General features: G+C 45.2%; 1 long non-coding RNA gene across 1 annotated transcript in view; it reads right to left on the reverse strand.

Moving 5' to 3' along the window:
- Positions 1-772: 772 nt before the first annotated feature.
- The window catches only part of LOC119870255, a 34508-nt gene continuing 11637 nt past the window's right edge, over positions 773-23643 (reverse strand). The window contains exons 2-3 of the long non-coding RNA XR_005355589.1: positions 1329-1515; positions 773-884 (exon numbers count right to left, since the gene is read on the reverse strand). This is a non-coding gene — a long non-coding RNA (uncharacterized LOC119870255). The remainder of the gene's footprint in view (positions 885-1328; positions 1516-23643) is intronic.

The raw sequence follows: 23643 nt of genomic DNA on the forward strand, positions 1-23643 counted from the left end.
AAATCATTTCAGCCTAATTCCTTAATGTGACTCAGCTCCAGTATACTGATTTGTAAGATGGAACAGTCCCTCTGACACTGGGTGGTGAAATGAGATCACGTAGGAGGATCACTAGTCAGGAACCAGGTGCCAAGGAAAAGTCAATTTTGATTCTTGGTATCTCACACCACCTTGTGATGCTCAGTTCATTGTGTGGAATGAATTCATGGCCAATGTTTTTCATCAGCATTAGGCAAGCTGGAAGGGATGGGGTCACCTCATGTGAGACACAGGAGCATCTATAGCCTTGGGTGTGTAGCAGGAGGGATAGCGGGGGAACCACAGACCCTGGCCTGAGCCAGGCTGTCCTTTATGGAGCTGCCATTGGAGGTTGAGTCCTAAAGGGGACATTGCTCCCATCTCCATCCAGAAGATCTCACTTGAGGGATCCCTGGGTGGCGCAGCGGTTTGGCGCCTGCCTTTGGCCCAGGGCGCGATCCTGGAGACCCGGGATCGAATCCCACGTCGGGCTCCCGGTGCATGGAGCCTGCTTCTCCCTCTGCCTGTGTCTCTGCCTCTCTCTCTCTCTCTCTCTCTCTCTGTGACTATCATAAATAAATAAAAATTAAAAAAAAAACAAAAACAAAACAGAAGATCTCACTTGAGTCAGCAGGTTGGGCCATTTCCCGCTGCCCTCTGACCCCTCACTGTCACACTGTCCCTTGGGCATGGTGCTTCCAGCTGGCCCTCCTCATTGAAGGCAGGGTGTGTGCTCTTACCATGCTCACCCTTCCCCAGATCTCAACATGTCTCCAACCTCAGTGACAGGATGCAGAGTCCAGATTGATGGTGTAAAGGTATTAAGAGTCTAGATTTCTTCCAACAACACAGAGAGGAGTTTGAGCCTGTGGGGGAAACACAACCCCACAAGTCTGTACTCCAGCCCTTAAATTAGGGAGCTAAGGTGCAAGAAACTAGGGCCAAGTTTCAAAGCCTCAGCCTGGGGCTCCTGGGCCAGGGCGGTGCCTGCCAGGATGTCCACATCCATTTCTCAGTCTGTTTTGTCCTGGACTGCATCTTACTCCATCACATGGACAGTTTCCTTTTCCCATCGTTCCCCCATGCAGATGAGGACTTGGGAGTTACTAAGAAAAGAAGCTCAATTGTCCCCCTTGGCTTATCATTACTAACCAGGCAGAGGAAAGCTTCAGCCCACCATTGATTTAGATTAGCCCCTTCGTTTCAATATTATTAATTACCCAAGTTAGCATACAGCGTGTCAACATCAAACCCCTACTTTTTTTTTTTTTTTTGAATTAACTCTTTGATTTGCAGCTCCACTGCTGTACCTGTTTTCTTTCGGGCCTCTGTGACCAAAACAGAAAGACCTTGCAGATATGGTTGCAACTATCACAAGCAAAGTTATTAGGCTGGGGACCGACACAGGTCACTCCTTTCCTAGGATGCCACCAGGTCAATCTTTCGAGGTGACGTTTCCAGAAGAGCTTGACATTTGCCAAAGCTCTCTGTCGCATCCTGTGCAAAGTAAACAGAAGGGTTAATTTAGTTCTCTAATCTCTTGTTATAAGCCTAATTATTTTACATGTCTTCATTTCATTAATGAATTGCTGCTTTTTACATGCAGCTTCTTCCCCATTGCTTTTGTTTAAACCTCCTGGTGGGAAGGGATAGATTAATTTTGTTGTGCCTTAATGAAACTGTATGCTACATTAGATTTAACCATTTGGCATGCACTGCCAACATCACCATTATGCATAATGAATTATTTTTTGTGAGTCCCAAACTACTACAGGCCTTCGGTGTTCTCCTTCAGATGCTGTGATTATCCACCTGGCAGGCACAGGACAGCAACTTTGGTCATCGCCCCTGGTGTCTAAGGAAACGACCTAGTGCCCTTTTACTTCCTGTCACTTGCGTGGGAGTGTCTAGATTTCCCCTGGTCATGAAGAACCCAGCTCTCCAGTTGATTTCCACTGAGCATCTCAAATGAAACTAGTAAGTCAATTTTGAGGTTTTCAGAGCAAAACCCTGTGCTAGGCACCTGGAGGCAGGGCATATAGTTGTTCCGTCTTTGTCATCACAGTTTAAAACAAGAGTCATTCATTGTTGCCTCCTGTGTCTGCAGGTCATCTGAGCTCTGCTTGGCTCAACTGGTAGCCCTGCGTCAGGCTGCAGTGGCCAGGGAAGCCCTGTTCCTCATGTCTGCTTTTCCTTCTGGGACCCAGGCTAGTTAGTGTCTGTTCTTACACCAGTCACAGAAGTTCAAGAGGGCAGGTGAGGATGTGCGGGGCCTCTTAAGGCCTAGGCTTGGAATTGACACACAAATTACTTTTACCCATCTATTGTTGGTCAGAGAAAGTCACATGGCCAAGTGTAAAGACAAGGGGCTGGGAAGATTCTCCTTTGAGAATTGGCCATGGCAAAAGTAGAGTTACAGGAACTGGCAAATAATTGGAGCCAACAATTAAATGGTTCATATGTTTCTGACGGTTGGCCAGGTTCTGGGATGTGGCCATCCCAGTTTTCAAAGCTGGAGCCATTTCATCCCACAATTAAGGTCAGCCCCAGCCAAGACTCTGGAACCAGTCTTGTCTCTAAACAGTATTGAAGGATCTCAAGCCAACAACTCTCTGGCTCATCACTGAGTTAGTGCTGATCCGTGTTCCATCAAGCCAGAACCAAGTCCTGTTTGAGTACAATGGGGACTACAGTGGGGACTGCATTTCCTGGCCCTGAACTTGGGTTTCCCACATTTCTGTTGCTGGACCTACCCTAACATATTGTTAAGTCACCTTCTAAGTTACTTAAGTTGCCCTGCTGGCCAACCTTTTTCTTTTCTTTTCTTTTCTTTTCTTTCTTTCTTTCTTTCTTTCTTTCTTTCTTTCTTTCTTTCTTTCTTTCTTTCTTTCTATTCATTCATTTTTGAGAGACGGAGACAGAGAGAGAGAGAGAGGCAGAGGAAGAAGCAGGCTTCCTGCAAGGAGCCCAATGTCGGACTTGATCCCAGACCCCAGGATCACGCCCTGAGCCAAAGGCAGATGCTCAACCGCTGAGCCACCCAGGCATCCCTTGCCAATCTTTTCTGAATTGTCTTTGTGAATATTTGATCTTAGGATCATCAGCCATTATTCCTTGCCTGGCCTCCCCCACAGGACAGAAAGGAAGCTCCAGAATGATATCAAGATTCGAGACTGGGAACACCTGCCCTTTCTTTTGCTACTGGAATTTTCATGTCCTAGAGTTTAGCCTATATCTCTGATCTCTGATCCTGGCCTTCCCCTTAGCTGGTCTCCCTCACTACTCTGAAATCCTGGCTCCAGGTTAAAAACCCAGCTAGCAATACCATGTAGCCAATACCAAAAATCGAAAGAATGTTAAATTGTGTCATTATCAAGGTGAAGTCCCGAATTTCATGGCTACAAAGGCAATGAACTACAAATTTCACCTGGATGGAGTCTTGATGACACATGTGTACCCTGGAAGGTGTCCAGGTGACACTGTTGCTGTGCTGTTCCTAATTCTGTACTCAGATGTCACCTTCTCCATGACATCTTTCCTGACCTCCCTACTTGCTATTGCTACTCCTACCCCTCACCCAACCAGGCACTCCCTATCTTCCTTTCCTGCTTTATTTTCATTAAGAGAACTTATCACCATCATCTGCAGTTCACATTTTACTTTTTGTTTTGTTGATTGCCTCCCTTCAACACAGTAGATGTTCCATGATTTGTCTCTTCACCCCTAGAATGTATCATAGATGCTCCAGAAATATCTGCTGAATACAGGAAGAGAGGAAGGATAGACAGCAAGCAGGAGGCTGGCCAGAGTGGGCTGTCGACTAGAGACAGCAAAAATAAAAGCATGTGTAAATGCATGAACTCACATATCATGCTGAGGACACCACTGAGGTCAATGCAGGGGCTTGGAGGCATCGCTGGGCTGCAGCCTCCCAGACTCGGCTCGCTCCTCTCTGTCAGCCAGTAAGGCATGCTCAAGGTTCTCCATTCCTTGACCCAGAGCTGTCCTTGGCCTCTCTTCCCCCCAACTCATCCACGCCTCTTGAAAACTAGCCAGCCAGCCCCCTGCATATCCACATGCGTATCTCCCATTGACTTTGATTTAGACTTTGGCCCAGATCTGTCTGCTAACGGTCTCCCCACAGGGAACTCAAATGACAATCCCAAACTAAACTGCTATTTCCTCTGCCTTCAATCGGAGATCATCTTCCTCACCAACCCCCTTCATGGCAGGTCTGGCTGTTGACACAACATCTATTTGGTTGTGCAGAGAGAATCCAAAACATCTCCTTTTACCTTCCAAAGACTTACTGACTTCACCTGCTTCTCTTACCCCCTCCATGTCGACTGCTTCTGCTCCCAACCTCCTCATCTCTTAATTGGCGATAGTGTCCTAACTACCTTCCTTCTTCAAGTCCCCTTGAACCTCGTCCACTAATGTTTTCCAACATCTGGGGGCAAAGTCCAAACTTGTTAACAGGGCATATGAAGCCCTCCATGTTCTAACTGTCCCCTCTCCAGCTGCATCTCTCCTTCCTGTTTTTTTTTTTTTAATTTTATTTATTTATGATAGTCACAGAGAGAGAGAGAGAGAGAGGCAGAGACATAGGCAGAGGGAGAAGCAGGCTCCATGCACCGGGAGCCCGACGTGGGATTCGATCCCGGGTCTCCAGGATCGCGCCCTGGGCCAAAGGCAGGCACTAAACCGCTGCGCCACCCAGGGATCCCCTCTCCTTCCTGTTGTTATGCTGGATTTTCTCTGGCTTTTGTACAGACAGTCCCTCTGCTAGAAGTTCCCTCTGCTTCCCTTTAAGATTCAGCTCAAGTGTCCTTATGATTTTGCCCATATTATATACCACATGTTTACTGTTTTTAAAAAAGATTTATTTTAGAGAAAGAGAGAGAGAGAGCATGCACAAGCAGGGGGAGGGAAAGAGGGAGAGAGGGGGGAGAGAGAGAGAGAATCTCCAGCAGATTATCTGCTGAGCATCGAGCCCAACATAGGGCTGTATCCTTCAACCCTGAGACCATGACCTGAGCCAAGATCAAGAGTCGGTCACTTAACTGACTGAGGCTCCCAGGCACCCTACACTTACTTGCTTTTTAAAAGCCTTATTTTCAGTTGCATCAGTTATGTTCAGGAAATGATAGACATGGTGGGTTTTTTTTCCTGATACATAGTAAATGTATTGTTATTAAATTAAAAATGTCCACCCACATAAGCCCCAAAGATCATCTTGGGTACCACAATTACCCTACTTTTTCAAAATGGTGAGCTGGACCATCTTGCTTTTAAAATCATGGAGTTGGAGAGGGCTTTGAGAGGCCAATCATGGCGCCTTTAGTAAGATCTTAAATATTATGCTTAGGTGGCATAATATTTAAGTTGTTAACAATTGTTGAGTGACTCCTACATGCTGGACTTACTTGTATTCATTCATTTAATCCTCATGCTAATTCTATGAAATGGGACCAAAATCACCTTACAGAAAAGAACATGGAGGTGCACAGTGGTTAAGTAATTTGCCCAAGATCACACAGTTGATAAAGTCGACCCGTCTATTCAAACTGAACCATTTGCCAGAGTCCATACTCTTACCTTAACCATATAACATCACTTCTAATAGGTTTCAGTGCCTCCAGTATTCTCTAGATGAGACTGTTCTTGGCACCTAAGCTTTGCTGCAGTGCAGCCTTTTCTTGCTGCGGGGAGGAGGGATGTTTTGCTGGAAGGCTGGCAGGATACCCTGAAAAGGTGACCTCTTGGAAATGAGCAACTCAGTAGTTTATGCTTCTTTAGTCTTGGTTTAAGAAGTTCTTTGTGGCAGGAGCCAAGTTGGTATCACTTTGATAGAATCCCTAGCTGCTGGCCTTTTGTGCTATCCTATGCATTTTTTGGTCTCCAGAGATAGCCTGAACTTTCCAGATCTAAGCAAGAAAGTTTAGGAACCAGACCATCCAATTTCTGCCTGAAACTCCTAAGGCCAACCCATTGAACATGGGACCTTTGTGCTTCTGCATGGCAGGTTCTCCTACAGAAGAACCTCAATGCCAGGTGCTGGGCTCCTGCTTCACAGTATCTATACTTCCCTTGCCCTCTGTTAAAAAAAAAAAAAATCCTAGCTTGAATCATTTATGCACCTGATTGTTTGGGAGTTTTGTGGAACCTGTGCATGTCAATTAAACAGCTCATTCCTGTCAAATGCTTGTCACATTCGCTGGGAGCCTGTGTGTCACAGCTTTTGAAATGACACAGCCCAGATGCTATGGATCAGCTCAGTGTCTCTTGCAGAAACCCATGCTCAGCTATATCCCTGTGGGTGATAAACAGGATGGATGTCCCCATCTCCTGATAAAGCATTTGTATCTACAAATGTATAACTCAAAAGGAATTACCACCAATATTCTTTTAATTGGAAATATCTTTCTTCCTCCTAAGCAGATACGTGCAAGCTCCTTTTCTGCAGAAGCCATCCATAGAAGAGGAACATGTGTGTGAAAGACAGCCTGTTTAATCTTTCCGTGTAATCAGCTCCCTGGAGCCCAAATGCTGAGTCTGTAAAAGTTGTGAGCCCAGGCTGCTCTTGTATTCACTCCTGCTGAAGACTCACTCGGCCTGTCCTGCCCCTTCTTCCCAACTTTGGCAGTGGGGCTCCTTGGAAAGCCAGCCTTTTCTATCCTAAGGGAGATCCTCCATCAAAATCAGACACCCTAGAAAAATAGAGCTTAGGCGAAGCGGCTTTTCTGATCCCATTATTGATAAGCTCTTAGAGCTCATCAATGAAAATTAGAACTTGTTAATCCTGTACATTTCCCCCCTTGATTTTTAATTACAGAAGGAAGAAGTAATGGATAACTTATGGGGCTGCAGAGACACTGAGGCTGTCAAGAGAAAATTAAATTTACGGTCAGAGAGTTTTGTTTTCTCAAGTGTCCTTGTAAAATGCAAAAGAGGCTCCTGGCATCACCAAGGCAATTCAACTGGTTTCCTAAACTGGCAGAGTTTTCCTCGAAGAAGCCCTCCTTCATTTGCCAAGAGAGTGTATTAATGACAAGGACTGGACCTAAAGGGAACTCATTCAGAAGAAAACTGCATTAAAAGAACATTAAGGGTGATGTTTTAAAGTCTGATTTAAACTCATGAAAGCAAGGAGATTTATTGTTGAAGCCAAATCGCCAAGCTGACGCGCCCTGCCTGGTAATGCATTCCGATTGGAGCATGGGGGATTGAATCTGTTCAGAAACATCACTCACGGGGGCCCAGGAGCTCCTGCTGGGGGAGAAGAAGACAGCCACAGTGGGGGCAGCCACATTTCTGAAGGCAGATGGGACAGGCTGGCATCCCACAGGGTCAACCCGCCAGGGAAGCAGGAGGAGGGTGCGCCAGCTGAGGTCAGCCTTGACATTAGCAGGTAGCTGAGCAGCCTTTGAGCTTCCCGACACCAGCCTGTGGCCGCTGGGGTGCTGTTCCCCGGGGAAGCCAGAGGCTCAGCAGGGTGTCCCACCCCTCTCTTCTGAATCCTCTTTGGGACCCCTCCTGGGAATCCTCTTGGGCAACCCCTCCTGCATGCAAATAGACCCATAGCAGAATGTCACCTACCCCCCACCCTGCCCCACTTGACCACAAGCAAAATAGAGCTTTGAGTGATACCATGCAGGTGTCTTACCTGGGCTGCAGACCTGGACTCCAGCCAAAAGGCCAGCTGCTTACCGTCTTGCAAGTGAGGATCTGATTTCTAGCTTAGAAGCATTAGTACCCATGTTGGAAAGGCACAGCGGAGCCACCCGAGAGAAATCAGAGAACGCAGCCCCAAACGTGTGCTTTCCCTTCCCTTCCCAGGGCAGGGGTGCAGCCAGCATACCTGTCATCCCTCCTGATGCCAGCTTTTATAGCTCAGCCCTCCATAGCATCGCATTCTATTCCAAGTAGCTGTAGCCCTGCAGTTTGACTTAGTACTTTTTCACTAAGCCTTGGAACTGATTCTGTTCCTGGTATTTCAGTGCCTGGACACTCATTTCCTGGTGTCTGTGCCCCTCTAAATCTTATAGAATCTTTACCATGTCTGGATGCAGGCTTGTCTTTGTAAACGGTTGACTTTGGACAGCTAAGGGACTGTAGGGATGTGGATATGAGGTAATCTGCCAAAATTAGAGGAGTCGAGAGCATCACAAGAGGAGAGATAGAAAAGCCTTTGGTGAAGACAAGTCAAGGATCCAAGACCAGGAAAGCCCACTGGAGTCAGGGTGCAAACGTGTCTCAGAGGACCGGGTGGCTGGAGGATGGGGAGGCTCCACAGTTAGCATGGGCTGTGTGATCGTTCATTGTGTATCGCCTTACTTGTACATCAAGAATTTCATAACATCACTGAGCATGAAGCTGTGGAAACCAATCAGTGTAGTAAAATGAGATAAATAATAGGACTGTACAAATTATAGGCAGACACAACTGGGGAGGAGGACATCCCAGAGGCGGTGGCAGCTGAGTTGGGCCTTGAAAGGAAAGTAGAAATTTGCCAAGAGGGGAAATGGGTAGGAAGTGGGGGTGGGGTGAGGTGAACCTCAGAGCATGACCAGAGTGGAGACATGTGGCCAGTTCCCTTTGGGGAGCAGAGAGCTGTGAAAGATGAGACTGGAAATGTCCTCGGAATCAGATCTCGAAAGCTCTCTGTGTTATGCTAAGAAACATTAACTTTCTCATGCAGCCAATAGGAAGAAGCCATTAAATGCATTTTAGGTGACTTCTGGATTATCACTAGTCCGAGGTGGCCAAACACCCACAACTGACCAGATTGTTAGCCTACTGGGTTAAAGAAGAAGAGATGAGGTGGGGGATGCATTAGTTTAGAGGTTTGAGCCTCTGCTCCATGCTGTGAATTTCCTTTCCAGAAAGTTGCTCATATGTTCAGCATTTTTGCATGTGATCCTGTGGATGTCACGGGCCTAAAACTATTTGTGGGAAATAACTTGTTTCCTAAGGAGAATTTCCTACTTCTTAAGAGATGTGTGCTGTCGTATTTAAAGATGGTATGCCACAATGCCTGCGAATTACTTTCAAATCGTTTGGCAACACATTTTTAAAAGTGTGCATGTGTGTGTGTGTGTGTGTGTGTGTGTTGGGGAGGGAGAGAGAGAAATGAAGAAATCGAGGCAAGATGTAAACAGTTGATGAATCTAGGGGAACAGTATATGGATGTTCATCCCAGTTTCTTTCAACTTTTCTGTACATTTGAAATTTTTAAAAATAAAAGCAAAGCAAAGCAAAACTCTGGCTCAAGGCAGAAGTAGCAGGAATGAATATAAAGTGATGAATTTTATGCATTTATATTCCTTCACCACATACTGTCTGAATACCTACTATAGTTGTTCAATATTTAGTTGGAACAATCAATAGGACTTAGTGCCTGACGGGAGGCGGCTGGGGGAGATGATGGAGGAGGTGCAGTAACGGAGCGCGAAGTCGCCAGCGTGAATGACGGCTGGTTCAATTAACAAAGAGACGGGAAGGCAGAAGGGCAGCAGGCCGGAGGAGGGGAGAATGAGTTCAGGTCCGTGGGCAGCATTTTAAACGGAGTGTTGATGAACTTGAATGAGGTAGGGAGCCACTAGAAGCAAGGGGAATTGAAACACTGGTATGTGAGAAATGAGGTGGGCCAAGGACGGGGAACTCTTTGGGAAGAGATGAGGGTGGGCTGGTGAAGTTTGGCAGTTGTCTGCAGATAGGAAAAATATCAGGAAATGTGGTGGGCTGGGTTTGCATGGCCTGAGAGGGCTGCATTTGGAAGATGGGAGGCAGTTGCAGAGAGAGTTTGGGGCTCAGGGTAGACAGGGAGCTTCCTCCCCATTGCACTGTGGGATGGCTTCTGTGTGAGCCTTGGAGCACGGGGTGACAGTCACAGGCCAGCAAGGCAGGGTCCGAATCCTCAGGGAACTCCCATTTTGCCATGAGACCTTCATAATCAATACCAGATGGAAAGCAGTTTCGTTGCTTGATACAGACCTTCAGATTCTTATAAAACTTCTCATTGTCTGTTCATTATCATCCTGTTCCATCCAGGCACTGAGGAGGACTTCAGGTCGCCAAAACTCACGTGGTGTGAATGTGGCAGATAGAAATCCCAGGAGTCCGAGGTAAGCAGCTATTTCCCAAATTCCATTGTGCCTCTCCAATCTCTCTTACCTCCATCACAAATAGTACAGCTCAAGAGGACTGGCCTTCTGGAGGGACATCCGAACTTGGCCTTGAAAGGAAGGTAGGAATGTTTCAGGGAAAAGGAAGGAAGATGTTCCAAGGTGAATGACAGAGCGGAATGGAAGCTAAACCATCCCAGTCATCCTCCCCTGGCCTCTTTCAGGAAAATGGGCTTGATTAAAGGAAAACCCAGAGAGTAGAATCCTGGTTTCTTCCAGGCTCTTGTCTTCTTTGACCTGAGTCTCATTCCAGGACGATTTATCTCCCTGGTTTAGGGACCTTGCTATTGGTCAGAGGCTACAGGGTGGAGCCCTGGGCTTCCATTCTGGAGATGTTTCAACTCAAGTGCCTGCAAGATTTGGGGCCCCCCCAAGTCTCCTCCCTGTCCTCCAGCTAAGTCCAGCAAGAACTATGTAAGCTATGTCCCAAACAACAGCTCGAGCATGTTCCCCCACTCCTCCAAGGGAAGTATGGAAATTGCCTTTTAAAATTCTCAGTAGACAAGTCATCATGTCATTGACACCCTCCTCCTCCTTAACATCTTCTTGGCTAACATTTATGGAGCACTTTCTATGTGCCAGGCATTCTGTGGGTTCTTTTTTTTCTTTTCTTACATGCATTTCATCTCCATAGCAGCCCTATGAGGAAGGTGTTATAATTAACCACATCTACAGATAAGGAAACTAAAGCTTAGAGCACTTGAGTAATTTGCTCAAGGTCATGCCACCAAGATGTCAGAATCACATGAGATTGACTCCCAAACCCGGGCTCTTAGAAATCCACACGACAGCTACCCTGAATCATTCTAGAGGGCCTCCATCCACATTCCGAACACGATATTGAAAAACACTGACATAGTGCTACCATTTTCAGGCTCTCTTCTAAGGATTTTGTATGTCTCCATTCCAGTATCTTCAAACCAACCCTGTGAAGTAAACACTGTAATGATCTATTTTTTTAGGGATAAATACATAGAGGTACAGAGAGGTTAAATGACTTGCCTAAGATCTGAATTTTAACTCAGGGCAGTCTGTCTCTTACCTATGTTGCTATAGCATCATGCCTAAGAGAAAAGCATGTAGAGTATTCACATAGGACTTGCAAGAGTTGGGGATCTTTTCAGGAACAATACACATACAGCGGGGACTCAGAGCACCTCATGTGGCCAGCGACCCTATATCATCCTCAAGAGCCAGAAGATGTTTGGGTGACAGTCATGGAGTATCCCTTTGTGGTCATCCTTGTCCCCAGAGCAAGAGGGAGGAGTCATAAGTGTTTCCTGAACGTAGGGTGGGCTTAATTTTTGAGTGTTAACTATGTGAAACTCAGGAGAGACCTGTTCATACTGTGAAAATCCTGCAGGTTATTAAAGTTTTTTTTTTTTTAATTAGCATACTTACTCTCAAAGTTAGAAAGGAAAAAGTGCCTTGCTGCTGGCATTTATTAATAGTTTGTCTCAGCCTAAATGAAAGCATTTTGGTAAAAAAAAATTTTCCTGCCATCTGTAAAAAAAGAAAATCACTAATTTATACATAAAGAAAGGGGGAAAAGGGAGAAAGGTAAGAAGGATAGACAGAAGGAGGGAGGGCATGAAGACAGAAAAACTTTTTTCTTAGATTGAACGACACACCATGATAATGAGAATATTAATCTGATCACCTAAAATAGTCTGGCCTTATGGTTGCCCTTCTGCTTGGTGATTCTTTTTGCCTTCGTAGGAAATATTTTGATTTAAGATTTTCATTATATTGAATCTTCCTTAGGTCTTAGAGTGGTATGACCCAGGGTGACATTCAAGATTGACAAACCAGTTGTAAACCAAAGCTTACAATGGGGTTAGCTAGGGTCCCCAACCAGTCAGAGCAGGTGCCCCCTGGTACACAGTGTCCATAGGAATAAACTGGATCTCAGCCCTCAGATGTCACTGACCTAGAATTTTAAACTGAGATCATCGGGAAAACAATAGAGCAATCCATTTGCTCCTCTCAGCTCATTTTCCATAGGATTTAAATAATCTAAAGTCCAGTCAGAAAGCAGAAGAGTTCAGCAAAAAGAGGACTGAGCCGCTTAGCATATCTAGAAGGGGGTCTACACAGCAAGGTTCACAAGCTCCACTCATAGGAGAGTTCATACATACAAGGGATTTTATGCCAGTGGTTTTCACTTTGAAACTACCTTAGTGTTTGCCTTGTTTTCATCAATCTGTAGATTGGAAGCTGCCCATGGAAGCTGCAGAGGAAAGAATTAGTTCTGGAGACAATGTTCATTAATAACAGCAAGAGAGACAAAGAGGTAAAGAGATGGGGGAAACCCCAACAACTAGACACAGCAACTCCAAACACACGCGAAGCTGAGGTCAGCTAGTGCAGGGGCAAATAGTCCTGTAGAGCCCAATCAATACCCCCAGAGGGCAGAGCTTCATCACAGTTATGCATGCTGATGACTCTGGACCACCAGGAAAAGATGAAGTTTTCTAAGTAGAGAAGAAAATCATAAAAAGTTGAATATAATGAATGGAAAAACTTTGTATGCATTTAAAATTCTAAAAGGGAAAAAAAAACCCTAAGTAATCCTTGAGAGAGCTTGTTATATGTCTCTCAGGGTATGAAATAAATAATGTTACTGTGTTTCTTTACATGAATGTTTTTACATGTAAGCAAGTAAGAGTAGATTGCTCCATGGTATAAAGGAAATAGAATTATCTATGAGATTGTTAACTGCTGAATTTTCCAGTGAATTAATAGCCAGAAGATAAGAAGAAGGAAGAAATTACGTTTTCCAGAATTTCAAGGAGGCTGGAACAATTCACTTGGTCAGATGGAACTGTTCACCTGAAAGGTGGTTGGAGAGGGTGGGGAAGGCCTGGGTTGCACCTTCCGGAGATGGGGCTGCATAGGTGTGTGAGGCCTAGTTGGCAAGCCTGCACTTTCAGGAGGATTAGAAGACAGGAGGGGAGGCCAGCAAAATGACAGGAAGCTGAGAGATACACGATCCCATCTCTTCCCAAACGTGAATCTCTGATCAATTTACCAGATTGTGAAAGAGGGCAAGATTTTTTCATGCAATAGCTAGCCAGGCACTAAATTAACCTGAAACCTTTGGATTTAGATGAATTGGAAGAAATGAAGAGGAAATAAGGTCATGAACTTGTAGGAATTGTAAGGAAGATGGGTGGGTTCAGAACTTTGGGGGCTTGAACCAATTTACCTAAATCTCTGAGGCTCAGGAAAACCCAGTAGAAATCTGGGTCTCTCTCTCTCCTCTCATAGATATGTATGTTTGTATGTATGGGTGTCTGTTTTTGACCAGTAATTATTGAATCCCTACTAAGTGACAGATGTTGTGCTAATAAGTGCTTTTATGTTCATGATTTCATTTAATCTTTAAGCCAACTCTTGTGAGGTAAGAATCACTCCAGTGAAGAAATTGATGCTCAGAGAGGTTAATTCGCTTGCCCAGAGTCAAAGTCACACAGCCAAAGAATGGTTATTATAAAACATGGTCTTCCTGCCCCGTTCCAAGCAAATTTTAATGCACCAGGAAAAGCCGTTCTTTATTTCCAAACCTACATTCTCTCAAATAGTCAGGGAGTCTGTCTTCTGGTTGTCAAGTTACTAAACCTTGACAACAATGAAGGAGAATTTTAATGTTCCAAGATTTCAATAGATCTGGGGTTTGTGTGGGAAATTGAAGATGCAGGTTTAATGCAGGACAAGGAGGACAGCCGTATCTTGTAGATTTAAGGCATTTGCTGTGTATACATGTTTGGAGTCGTTTTCTTCTGTTACCACCACTGCCAGAGATAAAGAATGAATGATACCGAGTTCACAGGACTGATATCCATCAGCAGCAGTATTTATTTCCAGTCTCATAGGAATAAATACAAGGATGTGCTGATAATTATGCCTTGATACGCGGAAGAGGATAGAAAAACTCTTTCTCAATTTGTCTAGCTCACTGTGAATAATAATGCTGTCCGTGTGTTTATGGGAGGCAAAGTATTTAAAGCTCTATTGTTATTTTCACAGAAAAACAACTCCGAGAGAGGCAGGTTTTCCGTATTCAACGGGAATGTAGAGTTTATCTTACAGAACATTGCTGTCTTTCCTTTTCTAACGGGCATAAATTCCTGGTGTTTAAATGCATCAGAGACACTCTACCTTCACTGTGAGATGAGAGAGGCTTCCAGAATGTCAAACAGAGCCCTTGTTTCTTGACTTCTGACCTAGCTCTGTTTTGGGGGGTTTTTTGGTTTTTTTCCTTTACATGACTCAGACAGGCTCTTGGAGGCCTAGAGATAAAAGGCCCCATTAGAAGTGCAAAATATGACTATTATTACCTCCTTTAATAAGGCTTCTTGCCAATTTTTCAAATGACTAGATTCTGCTTGCTAATTATTACTCCACAGTTCCTGCATTTTCTTTCCCTGAAGGAGCCCAATTCCAAGGAAGATGAAGATGAGTGCTAAAAAGTGTGTTTACTGCCATCTATGGGATGGAGCAGGGCTGCCACAGCAGTGGATCCCCTTCCCGTGCAGCTCCCGGGAAATTCCAGTTGCAAAGCCACGTGGAAATGTACTGCAAGCACAGGCATTCACTGCAGGAGTCCGCGGGAAAATACCCCCTGGAAAGTCATTTGTATAAAGTTTTCTAGAAATAGAAGTTCATATTGCTGTTTTGGAGAGTTAGAGAACAAACTCTCCCCAGTTCAAGGCAATCATATTTTCATGTATAGTGACATAGGGGCACGTGGGCTCCCCTCATAACTCAGGGTTCTAGCCTGTGAGTACCCTCCAATGTCCTAGCAGAGAATGGTAGAACTAGAAATTCACTTGCTGGATGATTAATATTCTGGAGAAGGCCAAGAAGCAGGACACAATAAAGACTCCTGAATGGCCGAATAAAGTATCTAAGGTATATGTGCTGTGTGGCCTATGAACTTGACTCATGAATCAGGCTTCCTGGGCTACTATAACAGATTTTGCTGGCTAAGTGTCAGAAACTCAAATACAAGATGGAGCAGAGATTTTTGAAAGACAGACATTTGAGGGAAGCAAAAAGTGATGGTGTTTATCCTAGAACCTAGGGAGAAAAGAGGAAACAGGGAAAAAAAGAAAAACTCAAGAGAGCAAAACAGCTTGGACAATGATGGTATAGTGTGGCGATCAGTTATCATATCAATGATTCAGTTATCAAATAATGGTGAGATTTTGTTAGGTCTCTTTAGCCATGAACATGAAAAGAGCAAGGATATGACTGCATGATACACAGAAAGAAAAATATAAATAGTTCTCAAAATATGAAAAGACGCTCAACCTCATTCAGAGAAGAAGCTGCAAAGTAAAAGCAAACAAAGACAAAACCACTGACTGGGGGGGATATATTTGCAAAACAGATATCAGGTAAAGGTATATCCATAATATACCAAAAACTCTTAAAATCTGACAATAAAAAAATAAGCAACAATTAGAAGGGAGGCAAAAGATCTGAACAGATATGTCACCAAAGGAGACATACAGATAGCAAATGAGTGTGTGAAAAGATATTTGATATCAAAAGTCATCGGGGAATTACAAATTAAAACAACAACGAGATACTACTATCCACCTATGAGAATGGCTAAAATCCAAAACAGTGACGACACGAAGAAATGCTGTCAAGGATATACGGCAACAGGAGCTGCCCTTCAGTGCTGATGGGAATGCACAGTGGTTGGGCCACTTGGGAAACAGCAGTCACACATACTCTTACCATACAATCCAGCAAACATGCTTCTAGGTATTTATCCACATGAATTAAAAAGCTTAGGTCTCCACAAAACCCACCCCGTGAATGTTTACAGCAGCTTTCTTCATAGTGGCCCCACATTGGAAGCCACCATGATGTCCTTCAGTAGGAATAGATGAAGAAACTACATCTGGACAATGGAATAATATTCAAGGCTCAAATGAAATTAGGAAGCCATAGAAAGACATGGAGGACAGGAAAGAAGCCAACCTGAAATCCTACACAGTCTTTGACTCTAACTAGATGACATCATGGGAAAGGCAAAGCTGTGGAGATGGGGAAGGAGATCAGTGGTTAGCAGGGGTCAGGAGTGGTGAGGCAGGATGAACATGTGGAGAAGAAGGAGTTTTTAGGGACGTGGAACTATTCTGTATGATGCTGTAATGGTGGATGCATGACATTCTGTGTATATCAAACGCAAACACAAAGAGCTAACTACGACTTAGTTAATAATAATGTATCCATATAGCTTCAATCATTCTAACAAATGTGCCACCCTAATGTGAGCTCTTAATAATAGGGAAAACTGTGTGGTGGGGTGGGGGCGGGGCAGAGATGAGGTATACAGGAAATCTGTACTTCTGGTTCAATCTTTCTGTGAACCTGACACTTATATTTAAAAAAAGAGTCTCAATTTGAAACAAGGGATGGACAGAGATTATTAAGGAAAATGAAAACAATAAGAAAGCAGGTATCACAATCCTAACATCAAAGTCCAATTTAAGCCAAACCATATTAGAAGAGACGTAAATGGGCACTGGGTAAAAGCCACATTGCCAAGTATAAATATTTTTTTAATAAATGAGTTAATATTCTTTGCTCATGGATGGACAAAACTTCAAAAGAAGGGTTCGGTTGCAGATGGTGCTGCTGAAAGCGTGGAGCAACAGTTCCGCTCTTAGTGACGGTCGCCTACTCTGTGAAGGGCAGTGTAATGGCACTTCCCCAAATTACAAATGCACACGTCCTTTCTTGCACCCAGGCATTCTCTTCCAGGAATTTAACCCACAGATAGACTCCCACAGGTACAACATGGAGTAAAAACAGAGATTATAATTGTGGCACTTTGGGGGGGGGGGTCTTTGATAATGGCACCAGATTGGCTACAACTAGGTGCCTATCAGTAGGGGCAGCTTCCATAAATAATGCTGCACCCACACAGTGGAACAGGATGCTGCCGTCACGTGGAAGGAGGCATCCCTTTACATATTGATGAAGAGCGATGACCAAGATGTAAGATCTTAAGAAGCAGGGTGCATACTGTGTCAGAGCATGTCACCTTGTGGGAAAACAACTATCTGAGGAGAGAGGGATAGCCCATACCCCGGCAATGGCAGGAACGTAGCATCTGTTAGAGACGGGAAGCCGGAGGTTGGGACCTTGCAGGGAGAAAGACAGGATTATCCTTTTCTGCTCTTTTGTCTCTCTTCTGGAAAAAAAATGATCTAAAATAATTTAAAAATGAATAAGGCAAGAGAGTATATAATACATTTTGGGATGTTCCCATTTACTCTTTTTAAACGTTGATCTTCAAAATGTTGGTTAGTTCTAGTTATCTGGACAATTTAATTATGTGGAACACCTCATTTCCTGACGATTCTGGATGAATAAGGCATTACTCTGGTTTGCTGACTTATGCACAATTACAAAGTTAACATTATCATCATAGCACAAAAGAGATTGGAATTTAGAACAAAGGGTGGGGATACTATTCAACAAGACATTAAGGCAGAAGGAGAATGGATGAAGTGGAGAGAGTCTGTAACCCTCGCACTGATGGAGGGATGAAGGTCTAATGAACAAAACAGACGAGCCTTGTGTGAAGTGCCCGCTTCCGAGCGTAATAGGCAACGCTTCTGTTCACAAAACTGCGAAGCAGGTTGCTGCCTTTGTAAGAAACGCTTTGTTAGGCACCCGCACTGACAGGGAGAACAGTGTGCAGTGCTCACGAGGTGCTTGGGAGGGATTGTAAGGAAGGCAAAGGCATAACTTCTGCTCCAGGAGAAGCCTGTCGCTGGCTAGAGGACCCAGAAGAAGACTCGGCAATGCTAAGCGTGCCCTCGACATAAGGACCCGAGTGCCAAGCAGCTTCCTTGAAAGAGAGCAGAAGTTGACCATCAGGCTGATAGGAATTGCAGAAATATGCCTCTACATGTTTTAAAAATCTGGATGTGTCATATGGAAATTCAGATTTTTTTTTAGAGCTTTTTTGGAAAAATTGGAAAATCTAACAATGTGGGGCCTGCTTTTCCTGCATATTAGCGCTGACTAGAGTTGAGCAGGGCTGTCTCTCTTTATACGGGACATAAGCATGGTGGTTAACCAGGGTCCCCAGCTCTCCCTCTTCCCCTGCACCTGGCCCTTCTCTCTCAATTACTTGCCAGGATCGGTAGGTATTTCAGTTCGTAAATCCTGAGCAAGACACAAGAAGGGCCAGTTAGGAAATGTGTTATAGAAATAGAAGATTCTTGGACAGATTTTTGAAAGGCAAGATATACTGGCCTGGTGGATCAGGTGTGTGAGACATTTTAGCGGGAAGCTATATAGAAGGCCAGAGTGTTTCCTCTTCACCAAACATTGGACCAACCACAGGGTGCCTATGCTTTGGAGAAATCCAGATAATGCTGGGTAAGTAAGGTGTTAGCTCCGACCCTGTGCCAGGCCTTTTGTAGGAGCACAGCAGTGAACAAGATGAATGGTTTCAGGGAACTTACAACCTGCTAGTGGAGGTGGCCGATTTACAAGAAAATGAGTTCTTACATGGAGATTTATACACCATAACTAGAACTGTGAAAGGAATGGACAGAGAGTATTGTCCTAGGGAATTTTAGTGAAGGCAGGCAGGGAAGGGGATATGGAAGCTGAGACCTGAATAATGAAAAGGGTCAGTTAAGTGAGGAATGTGATCAAGAAGGTGTCCGGTAGAGGGACCAGCATGTGCAAAGGCCTGCAGTGAGAGAAGGGGAATATTCCCGATCCTGGAAGGACAACCGGAACATCTAGAGCATAGTAAGGAAAATGGTAGGAGATGACATTAGAGAAGGAAGCTGAGTCAGACCACGGCCATCGGAGTAAAGCATGAAAGCTATATCCTACTGTGAGAAGCAGCTGTGAAGGGGCTTTAATCATAGGGAAGGTCCTGATTCATTTTTTAGGTCGAAGGAACTCGAGAGATGAATCTAGGAAAAATAAGGCAGGGCTGCACGGAAGGAAGGCAGGGTTTAGAGCAGCACTGGGTCTTGGCCCGCTTACCCTTTCAGCTGCCCACAGCCAGCATCAGGACACTGGTCAGCAGCCCTCCCCGTTTAACAACCATCCACGCCACTCTCTCCTCGGTGTTTCTCTCATCTCCACCCTTGGTGCTCATGTTGTAAAGCTTTCCCCTATAACAGAGTATTGAGGGAGAGTTGGCTTTCCTCGTCTCCTCTTCCCACCCCTGCAGTCCCCCCTCACACGCACACTTGCACACACTCACACTGCCAGTGTGTGCCCACACACGTGATCTCAGCCCCGTGCTTAGGGACGCCGGTGCAAGCAGAAAGAGGCAGGTGGAAGGGTTTTGCCTGGCTAGAGCGGAGCGTGCCAACCTGAGCTCAGCAGGCAGGATGGCAGTTAGGTAAAGCAGGGCTAATTGGTAGTGGGCTTTGAAGCCCAGGACAGGAGGAGTTTTAATCTGATTTGGGAGGCAGCTGGGAATTTTTATGGGTGTGTGAAGAGGAGAGCGATGTGATCTAAGTGACACTGGAGGGAGATGATTCTAGATGATGTGTGTCCAATAGAAGAGAGGGGACCCCCACAGGCTGGATGAAGGGGAGCTAATGGGGAGACAGGAGTTCACATGTGCAGAGATTACGGTTTGGACCAAGGATGTGGGACGGAGAAGGCAGACAGAAGAAGAAATAGGAGGATTTCACGTCCAATTTAGGTGCCTCTGTGTGTGTTGGGGGGCGGGGGCGGGGTGGGAGGCTGGCTACAGAGATGAGCTGAATAACTGGGAACTTGCTTGACTATGACATGGGGACTAGAAGAGGATTTGGTGGCACAGCCAAGAGAAATGTTTAACAGACCACTCACATAGCCCTCCTGTGGGAAATCGTCCCTTCCTCCGTGCATGCACTGTGGGTGGTGAATTTTCTTTCTCTCAGGTGTACATTGCTTTCTAGTCTTGTAGCATGATGCTAAGCTGTAATACGTCTTTGTCTGTCTGCGCCTGCACTAATCTGTGAGCCCCGAAAGACAGAGGCCCTATTTTACTCGCTTTCTAATTCCCAGTGCTTAGTTATTAGTTAGCACAGGGCCTGGCCCTTAGTAAGCGCTCAACATGTTTCGGTGAATGAGCAAATGAATGAATGGAAGCTTTCCAGAGGCATGCCATTGAACCCCAGCCACCGTACAACACCGTAAAACTTACAAATTGTGTGGCAGCTGCAGCATCCTTGGAGCAGTTGTGGAGATCGGGTTACAGCTGGGCGTCCCACAAAGCCCCAGCCTCTAGGGCAGCTGACAGGTGGTCCTGGAAGTTGGGCTTGCCTTGGCGGAGGGGAGGCCGAGGCCGGAGGAGTTAGGACAGTGCTGGGGGAATCTGAGATCAAATTGCAGGGCTGTTTAAACACCTTAGGGTCACAAATGGGCTTTTGCCTTTAAAATCCCATCTGCAAATATGTAGCCTTAAACTGTCTAAATAGCCCCCTCTTAATGTTGTTAAATCCCCAGGTTGGTAGAAGCCATTGGAAAGGCTTTGTGAGCTCTCCGGTTGCTTTCACTGGAATTAGGTTTGTGTTACGATGAAATGTGAAGCCTGGAAAAGCCATAAAAATGAACCTTTCCTACCACATGCTATGCCACCAACCAAGATCAACCAAATTCATTAAATGTTCTAGATAACTGCCTTTTATTCCATGTTTACCATGTGCCGCACGTTGGTTTTATACCCGTTATATCATTAGCAGTCGCAACATGTGCATGAGGCAGGTGCTCCTGCTCCCAGCTCATTTATTTGGTGAGAGCTTTCTGCTGATAGTGTTAGAGAAGGAACGATCTGGGGAGACAACTTAGGTTCAAGCTCCTAAGTTTGAGAGCCAGAAGGCTGATGCTCACAACGGGGTAGCAATTGGACAACTGCCGTCCAAGGGCTAGCAACCAAGCAAGCTTCCTGTCGTTTCTGCTGGAATATTTCCCCTTCAGAGACATAGCAGAGTCAGGCACCCGGATAGACACAGTGTCTCGGCCGTGATCTTCAGTGCAGGGATGTTTTTTACTTTGTTGTTCATGCAAGCCCTGGCAGGCAAGTCGGGGAAATGACTTGAATGAGCAAAGTGGGAGTATCTTGGGAGCCTGTTCCTGGTTGGAAACCCTTGGTCAGTTAGGACCAAGATCAGAACCATCTGTCTGCTCTGGACTCTGCTGGAGAGCTGAGGGAATTGGGTGTTTTATTTGTGTTCATTTCGATGGTTAATTATGTAAATATGTGTCTATTTAGCCACTAAGCATTTAAATCAGATCTGATGGCCATATTGGTTTGCTTCCCATACTGCCCCGGTGAGGAGCACATCATTGCCAGTAACTTTCGCACGAGGAGAATTACAGATTGCTCATGCAGACGTGGCGTCCTCTTTATTTTGAATACTTTGCATTTCTCTTTTTGGATTTAAAACAGGCCCTTGGTACACAGGTCCTGTGTTTCTCATCCCAGAGTATGTAACTGAGTTTACCTTATGGGGTAAATACTCTTGACATGCTCCATGCTCCCAGCTCTCACCTTCCCTGCCTGCAGCCAGCAGATGCCAAGCCGACCCTCCAAGCCAACCCTGGGAGCTGGGCCTTGGCAGCCTGGAAGCCTGGTAACCAGGGATTGCATGATGCACAAAGCCTTGTCAGCTACCCCGACCAGGCTCCCACATTATTTCTAGAACTTCATTCCAGGCACAATCTCCATCCCAACTTAGACTCTTCTGCAACTAAGTTGATGACTACGTCATTTTGCTAATGGTGACCCGGATATGGGTTTCTCATTTTTACTTCCTGGGAACCAAAAGCCTTAGATTCTGTGGAAATCAAACAAGAAGAGAGAGCGAGTCAGAGTAGAATTTTCCCAGCCTCTGCTTTCCTTCCAATCGTGGATTCCCTGGCTGGGGTCTGCCTGGACAGTCTGCAGGAATTTGGCCCTGAGTGAAAGAGGAAACATTGTGCTAGGTGGACCACGTAGATATTCTCAGGGAAGGTGCTGTAAAGGACCCACAAGGCTCTGGGTAGAGGGGCTTTTTAAAGCTTCAGATCCTTTCAGGCAACTCCAGATCTCTTCTTCCCCAGCCGTCGTTTATATTCTCTCCCTTCCCCATCTGGCAAGTACTTTGTGGCATGGAATGTACTCCGTTAGCCTATAAACAGGTCAGAGTTTCTTTCCATTCTGGACATAAAGTCTCATGGTTTAAAAAAATAAACCCCCCAAAGTACACTGGAATAGACTTTCTGGGGGACACTCCAGCAACACGAATCAAAAACCAAAAAGGGGATTTATCCAAAAGAAACAGTCAGATTCATACTTTGAGCTCTGAGTATAAGATGTTCATCAGAGTGCAGTTTAGGTGAAAGCAATGGGGTTCTGGAGTTTCTGCTGAGTGGGGTCAGGCAATGTCTCTCCCACCATATGCATCTGCATCCACTGGTTTAAGAGGCTGAGCGTAGGCTAAGTGAGGAGCTGAAGGGCCCCTTGATGATAAAATAATTGAAACTATTTTTTTTTTGAGATTAAAGCATATACAGGCATGTCTGGTAAATGCGGCCCCAGTGGAAATCAGATGGGGGGGAGAGCTCAGATGAATAAAGGAGGAAGCAAGCTAGGCTTAGCAGCAGGACCTCATCATTAGAAGGAACCAGTGGTTTGGAACACAGCATGTTAGCTGATATCAGCACTGGAACTGATCCTCCCGCTGGTGATGATCATTCTGGCTTGCCTGGGATTGAGGAGTTTCCTGGGGCCTGGGACTTCCAGTGCTAAAATCAGAAAAGTCCCAGCAAACTGGATAGTTGGCCATCCTACCACTACCAGGGAGATGTGGTTGGCACTCAGAGGAAGAAACTATGTGAGAATGATTGAGTGTGTAGCTCAACACAGGACATACTGGGCTTGGAGCAGCCTTGCTGCGGGACCCAAGCTGAGCTTGTCAAAGATGTTTTCCTTCTCACTTCATAGGGGTAGTAAAAGCAATAAAGATCATCAGTTTTAAAGTACAGTAATGGTATTTTGGTTGTGCCAACATTTGGAATAGCCAATCTTTAGAACATGGTGGTGAGGTGGTGCAACAAGAGACTCAAAGTTCCAGCCTAAAGGGCACTCCGGTGCGACTGTGCCATGTGGGAGGTATCACCTTGGCCTGGCTGGCCGTGGGAGCAAATAATGCCAGGAATGACCCACTGACACACATAAATACCCCTGAGTGCTCTTGGAAATATTTAAGGGGGAAGACTCTAAAAAAGATGGGAGTTGGGGCCTTAGAGTTTTTAAATTGGAGTTTATGTTACTGAGACTACGTTTGTGCTCACTGGCTAGCTCAGCCTGAGACATTCAGGTCGCGTTTATGAATAAAAAATTAAAATACACTGTCTGATATTAGGAAATTGATAAGTAAATGATACTATTCATAGTCATTTG

Source organism: Canis lupus, chromosome 2, assembly GCF_011100685.1.
Source record: "Canis lupus familiaris isolate Mischka breed German Shepherd chromosome 2, alternate assembly UU_Cfam_GSD_1.0, whole genome shotgun sequence".
In the NCBI taxonomy this organism is placed as follows: Eukaryota; Metazoa; Chordata; class Mammalia; order Carnivora; family Canidae; genus Canis; species Canis lupus.